Below are 14,989 nucleotides of genomic sequence, written 5' to 3' on the forward strand. Positions count from 1 at the left end.
TTCTATTCCAGTTGTATGCTTAAATTTTTCTTATTCAACTTTTAGCCAACTCTAATTGTTAAAATTACTCCTTTCACTGGGGAAAAATATTGCTCCCTAGCTCTGGTTATTTTTTTTTTCTTGTCCCAACCCCTAGGGTTAACTCTACTTCTACATGGCTGTTATCTTGTCCTTCTTCAGTCTGCTCTCCTTCAGACTAAGCATCCCTCGTTCCTTCAACTCATGTTCAAATGACATAATCTTCACATGTTAATATTCTTGGTTCCTCTCCCGTGGGCATAATTCAACAAATCGAAGGTGCTTTAAATATATGATTCACAGAATTGAGCAAAAATAATTCCACATGTATTCTGATCAAGAAGGAGTATAAACAAATTATAATCCCCCTCATTCTAGAAACTATGGTTCTCTTAAGGTAGACTAAGATCTAATTTGCTTTTTCAGCAGTGAATCAACAGTGTTGATTTCTATTTAATTTTCAGGCCATTAAAATATCTCAATTGCTTGGTAAGGTATGTACCATTTTGCTCTAATAGCTCCTCTCTCCGTCATCATAACTACTAATTTTCTGCCATGAGCAAGGAACTATGGTTTACTGTCTTTTCTCTGGGATGTTCAGTGGTTATCCAGTTTTTAGAATTCAGCTTCCTTTTCATTATACTTTTGTAGTCACTGCATAATTACTTGTTTTGGGTCTGAGTATTTCACTCTACATAATTTCATACAAATCATCCTATATGTTCATCAATTCCTCATGTTTATAATTCATTGTTGCTGTTGTTGAATTGTATCAGTCATGTCCAACTCTTCATGACCCTGTTTAGGGTTTTCTTGGCAAAGATACCAGAATGGTTTGCCATTTGTCTCTCCAGCTCATTTTACAGATGAGAAAACATTCAAATAGGATTAAATGACTTGCCCAGGGTAACACTACTAGTAATTGTTCGCAGTTAGATTTGAACTCATGAAAATGAGTCTTTCTGATTCAAATCTCAGTGCTTTATTTACTGTGCTATCTGCATCCATAATTTATTCCTGCACAATGATATTGTATTATATTCATACTGCAGTTATTCAATTAATTATTCCCCAATTAATAGGTACCTACTTTGTTTTTATATTGTTGCTACCACAAAGAATTTTGCTTTCAATATTTTGGTACATACTGGACTTTGGGATGTATGTTCAGTAGTATGATTGCTGGATCACATGTTGTGGACAGTTTAGTCTCTTGCTTTGAACAATTCCAAATTGATACCAAGAATGGTTGAAGCAATTCATAGCTCTACCAGCAATGTATTACTGTGAATGTCTTTACTCTGGCCATGTAATAATGACTCTTTCTATTTTTTAATCCTCTTTTACAAATTTGCAAGGTTTGAATGAAAACTTCAGAGTTGTTTCAATTATTTTTTTATTTGTAATGTGGAGAACATTTGCAAAAGGTCATTTAGAGATTGTGTTTCTTTTAAGAACTGTTTGTTCATATTCATTTAACACTTATCTAATACATATCCCCTTAAATAAGGGGAAATGATTCTTGATTTTATGTTTGTATCAATTCCTTATATATCTAAGATAATGGACTTTAATTAGGGTTTTTTTTTATGAGGATTTATTTTTCCCATTCTGTAATTAGTCATTCTATTTTCATTCATTTTGTTCATTTAAAACCTTCTAAAAAATGTGTGTGAATGAAATTGATCACATTTTTCCTCTTAAAATCGTCTTTATTTCTTACTTGGTTAAGAGCTGCTTTTTTTTTTCATTAGTTATAGTTGTGAAAGACATTTTCCTTATTTTTAAAGTAATATGGCCTTTTATATTTAGGTTGCTCAAACATTTTGCTCTTACCATAGTATCTGATGGTCCAATGAAGGTCTAAAGCATTGCATGCCTCTTAGTCATCTCCAATACCCTATTTGAAATATAATGTTGTGCAGTGAAAGATTGCATAGTGTAGAGGAAAGAACATATCAGATGACTGGGTTCAAATTCTGATTCTGCTGTTTAAATATCTTTATTATAATGGGAAAAGTACCTCCCCTCTTGGGCTCAGTGTTCTCCTCCATAAAGTAAGGAGGATAGACTAGTTTACCTCTAAAGTGACTTAAGAGCTATAAATATATTTTGCTAAGCTAACCCTTTGATAATTAGTTTCCAGGATTCTTACTCCCCAAATTAAAATTATACTCAAATGACTTTTATGTGAAAAAATATCTTCTTTATTGTGAACATTGGGGAAACATTTACTCATATAATATTCTTTAATTCTCCTATAATCCACAGTTTCTCAAAAGCCACTGACAGCAGCCCATCAAAAGCAGAAATCAATTCTTTTAGTAACTTAAGATGTAATATTCAGGAGAATTGAACTTAATGAGCATAATTAGATGCCATTTTATTATTTCATCTTTTACCTTAATAAAAGATATAACATTTATAGGGATCTTGAAAGCAGAAGACTGTGAAGTGGCAGAAGTAGGTTGGGAATACATTCTAACTCTGGTTAACAGTTTATATGAAGATATATAATAAACAGGAAAAAGTAAGCTAAGTTAAAATTATATGCAATGGAACTCTAGGCAAATTCTAAGAACCTAATTCGTACAATCTAGCCAAAGTACTCTCTTCCCATTACTGGCCAATGATCTTGGTAAGATAATCAGCTACTCTTTCTCCTATCATCTACCAATAGAAGACCAGCAAATTCCATATTACAAGAGATTCATGACTTCTTCAAGAATATCATCCTTCCTACTGCCAAAGTCACTCTTACAGATGAACAAAAATACACTTATAGAGAATTATTTAAAAAATGTATGTAGGTAATTATCATAAATATTTTTACTGCTGAAAACACAGGAATATAGATAATTGTTATTGTTTCAATAAGCATCTGCTTGTATTTTTTCATAAGCTTTTAGAACATTCCTTTCATTTAAATACCTTGTCAATCGATCCCACAATGTCTCCATAGTTGTGTCAAAACCAGAATAAATCTCTTCCATGTACATTATTCTAACAAGCTGATTGTTTTCCAGCCTCTGTAAGCATATCTGGGACCATGATGATAGAGGCTGAGTAGAATGCCTATACTGTCCTTCATGGTGGGGGAAAAAAAAACAAAACAATATAAAAAGTCTACTAGTCCCCAAGATTCCTTTGGTGACCAGACCTCATCCTCTCCCTGTAGAGCAGCAGGATAAAATGAAATCTGTCAAGGAGCTATTGAATTTCACCCACCACCCCCAAAATTTTTCATTGGATTACAAATGTAAGGATGGAAAAATAGATGTGATTGAAAGATACATGAAAAATTTTAAGGAATGAATAATTAGATAAGTGGATGAATGAATTAAATGGACAAGTTAATGAATGAACAAACAAATGAATGGGAGCATGAATGAAGGGATAGATGAATGCATAGATGAAAGAATGAGTTAATGAATGAGTGAATGAATAATGGCAAATGAACGAAGGCTGAGTGATGCATAAATAGGTAAGTGGAGAGAATAAATGAGAAAAAGGATAAATAATTAAACAAATGAATGAGTGTCTGATGCTTGAATAAACAAATGAATGATGGATTGGTTGAATAAATCCCTAGTGAATAGATGTGAGAATATTTTTATTGTTTTTCCTTTGTTCTCAAAGAGTACCATGGCATCAAGAAGGTGATGCCATGGTTTACAAGTGAATTGGATTTAAGGGAGAGAGGGCTGGGCAAAGTCACCAGCCTTACTTTCTCCTCTGGAGCCATCTGGTCCAATGGCAAGACATAAATCAGGAGGACTAGAGGTGATGATGTGAGAATCAGTGAGTGAATGAATGAGCTAAGAAATCCACAAGTGAATAGATTCATGGGTGATCAAATGAAGGAATAAGTGGATGAAGATGTGATGAATGAGTATCTGGAGATTACTGAAATAGGCTAGTTTTACTCCTTAACCCTTAGAAGAGATATGGAATCATAAGTGTCAACAAAATGTACAATTTTATTTCAAGGAGGGAAAAAAATTATTCTTTAATTCACAAATGAACCAACCAAATCAGCATGAAAGCTCATTGACTTTCTTGCTTTCTCTACTTTTTTCCCCAAGTGAGCATTCTCTTTCTCTTTAAAAGCTTCTTTTTTACCTCTAAATTTAATTTCTTTCGGTCAGATCAATGAATTTCACTTCATGTCAATTGTTTTCAATTACCTTCAGCTGATTCCTATAATAGATGGGGGAAGGAGATAATTTGCTGTTATAGGAGTTTTCATTCTGATCTAATTTTAGAAACACTGTATCCATTAGAGGAATATGAAAAGTTGAAGAAAGAAAACAATATGCTTACAACCAGTCAAGTTAATATGATAGCATAACAGCTTTGCTGTGCGTTGACAAGAGGATGGTAACTGATATTTCGAGACCAGACAAATACTTCTGTGCTAATAGAACAGGGACTTACCCAGTCTTTGAGCTAAGGCTCTTTCCTTGAAAATTATTTTTACCTGTTATATTTCCAATCAGAAACTATTTGGCTCTCTGTCCTTTTATCCCCAAATTTGCATGTTTTTTATTTAATTTTATTTAACTCTAAGACTCATACTAGGCGATTTTTATGGGAGATAGGAGGGAAGGTTGAGATATGAATTCACTAGATGAGGCAGCAACCTTGGCTTCATTTAGGAAGGAGAGAGAGAAAGAGAGAGACAGGGAGAGACAGAGAGAGAGAGAGAGAGAGACAGAGAGAGAGAAACAGAGAGAGAGACAGAGAGAGAGACAGAGATAGAGACAGAGACAGAGACAGAGGTAGAGGGAGATGGAGATGGAGACGGAGACAGAGACAGAGAGACAGACAGAGAGACAGAGACAGAGAGAGACAGACAATACATACCATTGTCCTCTTGGCATTCTAACTTTGAAATATAATGTCTAGATTTAGGTGTAGCATTTTGTAAAGGGCCTTACAAACCCGGAACATTCCCAGAAGAAGACATTCAGGATGGTGAGTTTGAGTTTGGAGAACATGTACCTTTGGATCAAGAGAGTTAGTTTGAAGAAGAGAAAATTTAAACGTGCTATGACTGAAGTCCATGGTTTTGAAAGGGAAGATTAGAATTGTTCTTCTTGGCCTCAAGTAGTCCTGGTAACAGAGTGTTTGCTGTAGTAAGGCAGATTATACTCCATGTAAAGGGAAAAAGAAAAAAATAACCATGACCACAATAGCAAAAACAACAACACTTCCTAACAATGACGGTTCTCCTAAAAGGAAGGAAACTAATGAGATAAACATTCCCTAAATGATAGGCCTACATGTGAAGTCTGTATTACTACTTGTGAGAAATAGATCAGAAGACATTTCTATTTGAATAGGAGTTGATGTAAATGTCCTGTGAGCATTCTTTCAGCTCTGACATTCTATGATTCTGCTTTCTTTTGACCAGTAGTTTCTTCTGATTATAGTTCTTTGTGCAAGACTTCATTATAAATTGTGAATTTAGTCCTCCATCAATGCATATGAACACCTGATATGCCAATCCAGAAAAAAGTGGCTTTTCTCTTTCTTTCCTTCCTTCCTCCTTTCTTAGTCCTTTTCCTTCTTTCCTTCCTTCCTTTCTACCTTCCTTTCTTCCCTTCTTCCTTTGTCCTTTCTCTTCCTTCCTTCTCTTCACAGAACTACATTATTTTATAATAACATAGATTAGTGTTGAGTGTGTAAAAATAATAGGTAATAGTTACTATTAGTTCATTGTTTTTAGGTTTATAAAGCACTTATATGGTATGTTGCTGAACCTTACAACAACCCTATGAGGAAGATGCAGTTACAGTGCTCATTGTTTGCATTAGGAAACTGGGGTAGGCAGACAGAGGTGAAATGACTTCCTCAAGGTACACAACTAGGAGGCATCTGATGGAAGATTTGAATTCTAGTCTACATTACTCTAATTTCAAGTCTTTACATCAGTTAATACTTAGTCTAACCTCTACATCACTAAAAGAACAAGTGGGAAAATTTTGATGCTGAAGTGTACAGTCAAACCATTATAAGTCCTATACCATAAATTTTAAGAGACTGTCTTTACATTAAAGACACACACGCATGCACATGCACACACACACAACAAAACAAACATATAAACAAAATTTGTTCCAGAATCTGAAGGCTTCCAGGAGATGGGAGTTAGCCCCAGGCTTAAGATAATGGACAGATTATGATAGTAGGCCAGATATGACACCAGAGTCTGAGTAGCCTCCTCCTGAACTTCCAAGGACCTCCAAGGAGAAGAGATACTTCTGCAGGTATTGTGCTCATTCCTTCCAAGACAACCTCCACATTCCACATTTGGAAAAAAGCATCTGAATGGAGTCCAGCATTTGAGAACCAAGAAAGTCTGGTAAGACATCTCCTGAGATGCTGCAGTCATTCTGGTGAACAAACAGAACAAAGGGCCATTTCTAGAGATAGTCCAGTGTGACTTGGACTCCAGCTGTTGATTCTCATCCATGACTCAGGGGACCTAGAACAACTAGCAGCCCAGGTATACAAGGAGTGACTGATTGTCCAGGGAATAGGACATCATGGAGGTGTCAGAGGCTGGAGTTGAATACTGGCTGGAGAAGCAGGTCAAGTGGCAGAGCTTTGCTCAGAGTAGCAGAATGATGTCAGTCAAACCTGTGGTCTTCCAGAACCCACAAGGGTGGACACCATCCAGGATCTGCCTCCATTGCAATAGGTCACACCTCCTGGTGGGTGGCCCCAGTACCCCAAGGTCCAGTAGAAGAAGGTTCAACTCTGTTCCTGCCTCAGAATCTTTTCTAGAGACCTGGTGGAGGTCTTAATACGTAATCCACACTTTTTCCTAGATTGCAATAAAAGGTGCTAGTCTGGTAAGAAAACATGAAGAAAATAAAAAGAAACACACAAAAAAATTTGTAGTGTTCTTTTAGTTCTCATCCATATGTCTAGACAAATATAAAAGTATTATACAAGGCACTATAATCAGTAATGTATTAACAATCAGAAAAAATTTGACATATACGATTTACAGTATAACAACTCCTCTCAATCATTCATAAAAAGAACTAGTATGATTATGATATAAACAACAGAGATTTGATCCTGGATCCAGAAGGACTTGAGTTCAAATCCTATCTCAGTACATATTAATTAAGTATGGACAAGTTATATCAATTATGCAAGTTATATAGGTTAACCTTTCAGTTTTCCTTACAATTCTTTAAGACCCTAAGTTGTAAAGAAGAATCCAAACTGCATCAGTAGAAACCTTATATGTTTTTGTTTTGAGTTCCCTGCACCAACAAAATCACAGGTCAATCTCCCACCCCCACTCCCCATATAAAAGACAAACAGCAATCAACTTCTTAGAAGGCTAAAAGATATTTCACTATGAAGTCTAACTTTTGAGGAAAGAAGTTTGGGAATTTACATGGTTGTATTCAGTCAAAAAGTCAAAGTAAGAATTAGAAACATTTTTAAAGATACAAAACATTTTTTTTTAAGGAAATAGAACTCATACTGAAACGAAATTTATCGTTCCATAATTAATTTTTTTTAAAGCATAAATCCACTCTTCTGATTGACTTGATTTATAAATGTTAGATGGAAGGAACTGATTTATAGATGACAAAAATGAAAAATCATTTTTTGACAGCATCAGGAAAGTTGGGAAGAAATATCACAAGAGTCTTTTGAGGCCTTCTAATGCTTCCCATTGACAAGACCGCAAACTAAAGAGGGGTCCGTTTGTCAAATTGTAAAGATGCTGCCTCATCTCACCAGTTATCTATACCAAGGGGGAAATGATGTGAACAGGAGGGAGGGTGGGGAAGGGAATTATCCTTGAGGCCAAGAAAACTCATTCTCAAATACTCCTCTTTCCTGTTTCTCAGGATGTAGTTCTTGAGAGAGTCATTGATAATATGAGGAAAGAGATTAGTAGACACTCTTCCACAGTTTTATTGTCTTGTCTTTTTCTAAGGCAGCTGATGCGATGATGTTTTCTTTTGGGTGACAAGCTGTTGAGATCACTGTATCTGTGTGACCATACAACTTCTGCACAATTTCTTCTGTGTCAACATTCCAAATGTAAACCATATTGTCTTCTGATCCTGACACAATTAGTCGTGGATTAGTCTCAGAAAAATTAGCAAAAATGCAGTATTTTTCATTCTTATGACCAGTATATGTCTTCAAGCACTTTCCTTTCCTAAAGTCCCATAGTTTAAGTGTGTTGTCCAGAGTTGCAGCAAGAATGTACTCTCCACTTGGAGAGAATCTCGCAAAAGAAACTGGAGGGTTCTTATCACAATTAATTGTTCTAATATATTCACATGCTTCTATATCCCATATTCGGCAGAAACCATCATAACTGCTTGATACCAGCAAAGATCCATTCCAGTTAGAATGAACAGCTGTAACTGGGTCTGAATGAGCAGTTAGACACTTGAGACACCTCCCAGTTTTCACGTCCCATATCCTAACACTTCGATCAAAGGAGCCTGAATAGATGAAATTGGACTGGGGACTGAAGTTACAGCAAAAGACATAATTACTGTGTCCCTTCAGAGTTTTTCTGCATTTCCCTGTAAAACAGTGCCATAGTTTAAGAGTTTTATCATCTGAGGCAGACACAAGAAGTTGGGAATCTGATGACCAGGCAATGTCTGATATTCCCAGTTTGTGACCAATTAGTTTTTTCAGATATTTCCCATCATACGCTCCCCAAATTTTAATTTGTTTGTCAGCAGAAGAACTTGCTAACCATTCTCCATTGGGACTAAATTTGACTGCAGATATTGCTTTAGTGTGCCCTTCTAGAGTGAATTTTAGCTGATAGTTGGGTTTTTCAGGCTCAAACAGTTTCTTCTCATGAGTAACTAGTATTCTGACTTCTGTCTCTGCTTTCTTCTCTTCTGTTGCCATAGTTCTGAAAGTCACCTTTACTCACCGAAGACTAGGGCTAAAGCCTCTGCTGTTCATAAAGATAGTAGCAGTCCCTGAAGAGGAACTATGATCAAATACTGGGAGAGACCACAGTCTCTCATCCTCCTCCTTGCCTTAACTTCCCCAGACCTACTGTTTTCACTAGATATTCATTACCTTTCTCTAACTTCCAGACCCCATTATGACAGCATCATAAGGTATTCAGCAGACTGGACTATGGTCAGAATCTTACCAGGCAGAGAAGCCAGAATGGTGAGATCAACAGATAAACAGATATCCTCTGCTGTTTTGAAGCACTGGACGGCCATACAAACTGCCCAAGAATTGAAATCAGGGAACCTGAATTCCCATCTTGATTCTTTCTCACCTCTGTAACCTTGGACAAGTCAACACCCTTCTTGGGAACCTAGTTTCCCTATCCATAACAGGAGAAGACTTACTGATCTCTAAAACTTACGTCAACCTTAAATTGTATGAGGCATATCTAGATCCAGAGAGAGAAGAGGAATCTGGAATTCGGTTCTTGCCAGTTATGTGACTATGAGAAAGGAACTTTGGACTTTCTGAGTGCCAGATTTCCTATTGACAAAATGAGAACAAAAATACACATCCTATGCACCACAACATTGTTTTGAGGAAAGAGGTTAGTATATGCCAAAGTACTAAAGAAATGTTAGTTTTTATTATTTTTGTTGACCTCCAAGAGCTAGCACCAGTGGGTACAGTGATAAAATCCCTGGATAAATGGGAATCAGGAGAACTGAATTCTTCTAGCTCTGCCACCCAATGTGGCAGAGCTTTTTCTATTTCTCTGGCCCTGAATTTCCCCCTTTGACAAATGTGGATATGGATCCATATGATTTCTAAGGCATTTTCCATCTCTAACATTCTAGGGTTGTAACTGTCCCACAAAAATAAACTATAAGCTTTTGGGATAATTCACTCATTTTATACCAGAATGCAAATAGGCACCTACACTTCAAATATTTCTGGCAGCAATTTTAGCAAATGTTACAAGAAGGCAGTTTTATTCATTCTAACAAGTCTTCCTCTTGATGAAAATAGGATGTGGAAAAATTTTCAGTTTAGCACATGGCTTAGAAGGGGTCACTGACATAAATGAACTGAAGGCAGAAATATTCAAGAGCCACCACCTACAAGTTACCAAGAACTGAATATTAAAATATTCAGTAGGAGCCTTCATACCACAGAAAGTCACTAACGAAACAAAGCAGGACTTGATTTGTATATATCTGTCCTTTGTTGCCGAAGAAGACCATGCCATCAGAGAAATGATGACATGACTTGCACTTGACTTTGTTTTGAGTGAGGGAGAGCTGTGCAGGTCACCTCCTCCTCCAGAGCAATCTGAACCCAGTAACCAGATTTTCATCAGGATGACTGGAGATGACCCAGGATGAGGCATTTGGGGTTAAGTGACTTGCTCAAGGTCACACAGCTAATGAGTGTCAAGTGTCTGAGGTGAGATTTGAACTCAGATCCTCCTGACTCCTGCACTGGTACTCTATCCACTGCATCACCTAGCTACCCCAAGGGCTTAATTTACCATTTTGTTGATTGTCTAGACATAAGAAAGTGTTAGAGAAAATGTTAATAATGTAGATTAAACTTAAAAATGCATAATTCTTTGTGGACATACATATATTTTTCATGATTATGTATACATGTGTGTATATGTATACAAGCAATATGTATATACACATATATATGCATATACAAACATGCACCTACATGTAAATATAGACATATGCGTGTATCTGTATACACAAATACATACATATACACACATAAACCTCTATACACATACCTCTGTATCTATAATATATACATACATATATATACGCCAATACACATACATCTATATATATATATACATATATACCTATACAAATATATTCACATACATCTATATATAAATATATACATGTACACCTATGTGTGTGTGTGTGTGTGTGTGTGTGTGTGTGTGTGTGTGTGTGTGTGTAAGCACCCAAGTGTTAGGTGACACAGAAGATAGATTATTAGACCTGGAATCAGGAAGACTCATTTTCTTGGGTTCAAATCTGGTCTCAAATACTCAATTTCCTTCACTATAAAATGAGATGGAAAAGGAAATGGCAGACCACTCCAGTATCTTTGCCAAGAAAACCCAAAATAGAGACGTAATTGAAAATATAGCTGAACAATATATGTATGTTTGTAGATAAGATAGATGGATGGATGGATGAATAGATTGATGGATGGATGGATAGATGGATAGATGGATAAATGCATGGATAGATAGATAGATGGATGGATAGATGGATGGATGGATGGATGAATGGATGGATGGATGTGGATATACAACTATATGTCCATATATATTCATGTAGATGGGCTGGAGGAGGATGAGGGCAGTGGTGGGAGTAAAGAAACACGGTTTGTAAATGAAAAGCAGGAAATGACATGGAAGTCTGGTTCCCATCAAGATGAGGTAGAAAGCTAATGTCTAAGATCATAAAGGTATACTTAAGGAACAGTCCAGGAGAGGTAGATAAGAAAAATACTAGGAAAGGTGAAGTTCTTTAAGGTTGCAGGCATACACAGTGAAGATATCTGGGGCAAGATCTGAAATAGGTCTTCCTGACTTCATATCAAACATTTCATCCACTGCATCATGCTTTCTCTTTGACCACCCATAAGACAACCAGCATCAGTGCTGTCATTATCACTGTTGTCAGGGAAACAGATTTGAATTTGCATTTGGAAAAGTGGATGAAAATTCCAGGTCTTCTATTTACTGTCAGTTAACCACTTTGGGTCTCTAGAAAAGTTGGTAAGACAACCACATTTCTAATGCACTTTACATTAGGTAACATATTAGATAGTATGAAATCCTCATCATCCTTATTGTAGATAAGCATTTCTCCTTGATCATTCATGTACAAATAAATCAACTTGGTATATTATAAACAATAAGTGTAGCATGATAGCTACATTATGAGATTGTGAGCATAAAAGAAGAAAAGAAAAAAATTAGGGAAAAATATATTGGCATCCTATATGGGAAATCTCACTGGCAGGCTGTTTTTATATTCATGACAAGTGTTTCCATTTTAATATGTTTGCTTACATGGAATACAGATTTTGATTTAATGACAGGCTGCTTAATTATGCCTTCATTTGTACAAATTGTAATATTGCTGCTGAATAAATGAAATAAAAAACCCTTTAATTTCTGTCCCAATATTTAATTTAAATCAATGATAAACAGCAATAGTTTCTTTGAGGCAATGTTAATTAATATTCAGGAGACTGAATTGAGTTTTGAAAGGCTAGCGTGAGTCACATATAGTTTTCATAATCAAATAGAAGAAATGCAACAACAAAAGAACTGATATACCGTCAAGGTAGAAGAGATATTATCTCACTCCTCCTGATGTTTTTTTTCAAAGAGAAAATGTAGAATTCAGTGATGCTTTTTGCATGTACAGGAAAAAAAGTTTAGCCATCTATCCCATCATTAGCTTCTTATAATTTTTTTAAGGATAGTTAGATAGCTCACACTTATTTAGCATTTGTTTTTAAAGCACTTACCTCACTATGACCCTGGGAGTTATCTAGTAGAAATATTAGCCTTATCCATTTGACAGATGAAAAATCTGATTGTCAAGAGAGGTCAAATTAATGTCTTAAGGTCTTAGTAAGTGCCAAAACCCAAGTCTTCTGACTTTGAGTCTATTGCGTAACTATTTACATAATAGAAGTGGAAATATTTTGCCCCATCTGCTATAAGAGATATCTGTTTTTTTTACAGAATTTCTACTTATCAGGGAATTGTACTACCCCATTGTGCCCATGGAGAAGCATAAGAGGATCAGGGTGAACATAAAGGCCAGTTCCTCTACATTTGGAGAGCAAATGAGTCAATGGAAAACAACCTGGGACCCTGAACCCAAGACCTTTGGAATAGTGATGTTTCCACCTGGTAGCCTCAGTCATCATTCTGGAAAATGAAAGCATCACCAATTTATAAATGAATCCAGAAAACTGTTCTTGCAGATGCTATAATCATGAAGACCTAGAAAAAAATGGTTACCAAAATACTCAACACTATCCAATGATTCAATATAAGAAAATTTTATCATTTTACCAGTGAAAATGATATTAAAGAAGAATCAACTTTTGCTTTGCCTCTGTACCCTAAAGATCATGGGACTTTTCCCTCTGGCTTACAGCTGAAAACTTCCATATATGTTTTTGTAGAATGTGAGATCCTTCAGAGCAGGGATTGTCTGTTCTACCTGTTACTCCAGTGTTTTGCACATAGTAAGTGCTCAATAAATGCTTCATACATTCTTTCAGTTAGTTTTTAAAAAGGAATATTTACTTTAAAGAAATAGGAAGAACCAAATTATATGTATTTTTCCCCAAAAATCTGAGGGCATACTTTATAATTCCATCTCTAGGGGGAATTGATTCAAAACTCTATTTAGTTTTAAACTAGGAATGTCATTCTCATCAACTAGCAACATCTAGATTCCTGTTCAATTAGACTTGGTATCTTGAATATGTCCTCCTTGCCATTCTGGGTCCTAATATTGCTTAACTGCAAAATCCAGAATCTATAAGGGGTGCCCTCTGGACCTTTTGAAACACAGGACAATGGAGGCTTTAATCTTTTCACCTAAATCAAAAGTGAACAAATGAGAAGGCCAAGGACCAAGGTCTTTTCCAAAGGCCACGTAGACTGAGAGGAGAGAAGGCCCCAAGACCTCTTCACTTACGGTATTGTCTCTCACTGGTACATGAGCAAAGAAAATAAAAAAAATTAAAAGTCACTGCAACTCCCCTAGATCATTCGGACAACATTATTCTCTCATAGGCTGAAGTGGTTATAGACTTTTTGAAGATAACTCTAGTTCTGGCTATATAGCCAATTTTATAAAATGCTTCTCTTAACTGCATGTCTAGCACAATAGAATCAGTTTTGGAAGGCCTATATAAACTCTATAAATTTTACTGGTTTTACAAGTCAGCAGGACTCTCAGAAGCAGCCTCCCCAGTATGTTTTCATAGGGAGAAACACCACTAATAGTACTCTGTGCAAGTAACTGTCCCCTATATCCTGATCTCTTCTCAGTAAATTTTCAGCAGAATGCTCATTGAGTCACATCCACCCTAGGCCATTCCCTATTCCTGGGTGGGTTACAATATATACTCAAAGGGAGTAAAGACATTGATAGACTGTGGTCCTTCAAATAAAAGTTCAGTTCAATATAGCAAACATAGAAGGAACATGACTGCTGCCTCTGCGAAGATTACAGTCTTAAGAAACAAACAGATAAGTGGAATAATAGTAATAGCTTACGTTTATATATCTTTTAAGGTTTGCAAGTGCTTTACAAAATATCCATTTATTTTATCTTTGCAATAAGGGAGTAGGTGTTGTAATAAACCTCATTTTAGGGAATGAGGAAACTGAGGCAGGCAGAAGTTGTATGATTTGCTTGGGGGTCACACAGATAGTAATTTTGTAAGGCTGGATCTGAACTCAGGTTTTCCTGACTCCAAGTCTCAATTCATGGTGTCACCTCTGTTAGAAAATTGTATATACTGAGTGAATAGTAGTGTAAAACAAAGTTCTAAGATATCTTTACCAACTGCAGAGATTGGGAAAGTATTCATATAAGGAAAGAGTTAATTGTGGGCTTCCAATCATGAGTAAGAACTTAACAAAAATAGAGAGGGAGGGCATTCCAGACAGAAAGAGCACAGGTTCAGTTAGGAAAAAAGAGCATTTTTACAAACTGTAGAACACATAAACTTTTGGGGGAGATCTTTACTATATTTCTCTGCCAATCTTATTTGTTAAAGAGGTTCTACCTAGCTTATTTCTACTGATAATCTTTTATTTTGTTTTTATTGGGGGGGGAAGGTAATTGTGGTTATGTGACTTGCCTAGGGTCACACAGTTAATGAGCTTCTAATTTCTGAAACTGAGTTTGAACTCAGGTCCTCCTGACTCCAGATC

The 14,989-nt window shown here is 36.1% G+C and overlaps 2 pseudogenes across 1 annotated transcript; one reads left to right on the forward strand and one right to left on the reverse strand.

Annotated features, from left to right (window-relative positions):
- Positions 1-6,769, forward strand: part of LOC140502288 (zinc finger matrin-type protein 5 pseudogene) — a 63,082-nt pseudogene extending 56,313 nt beyond the window's left edge.
- Positions 6,770-7,538: 769 nt separating this feature from the next.
- Positions 7,539-9,101, reverse strand: LOC140500418 (WD repeat-containing protein 5 pseudogene; annotated as a pseudogene). The gene has a single exon (XR_011965727.1). The product of XR_011965727.1 is annotated as a WD repeat-containing protein 5 pseudogene (transcript).
- Positions 9,102-14,989: the final 5,888 nt, after the last annotated feature.

This window comes from Notamacropus eugenii, chromosome 4 (genome assembly GCF_028372415.1).
Source record: "Notamacropus eugenii isolate mMacEug1 chromosome 4, mMacEug1.pri_v2, whole genome shotgun sequence".
In the NCBI taxonomy this organism is placed as follows: Eukaryota; Metazoa; Chordata; class Mammalia; order Diprotodontia; family Macropodidae; genus Notamacropus; species Notamacropus eugenii.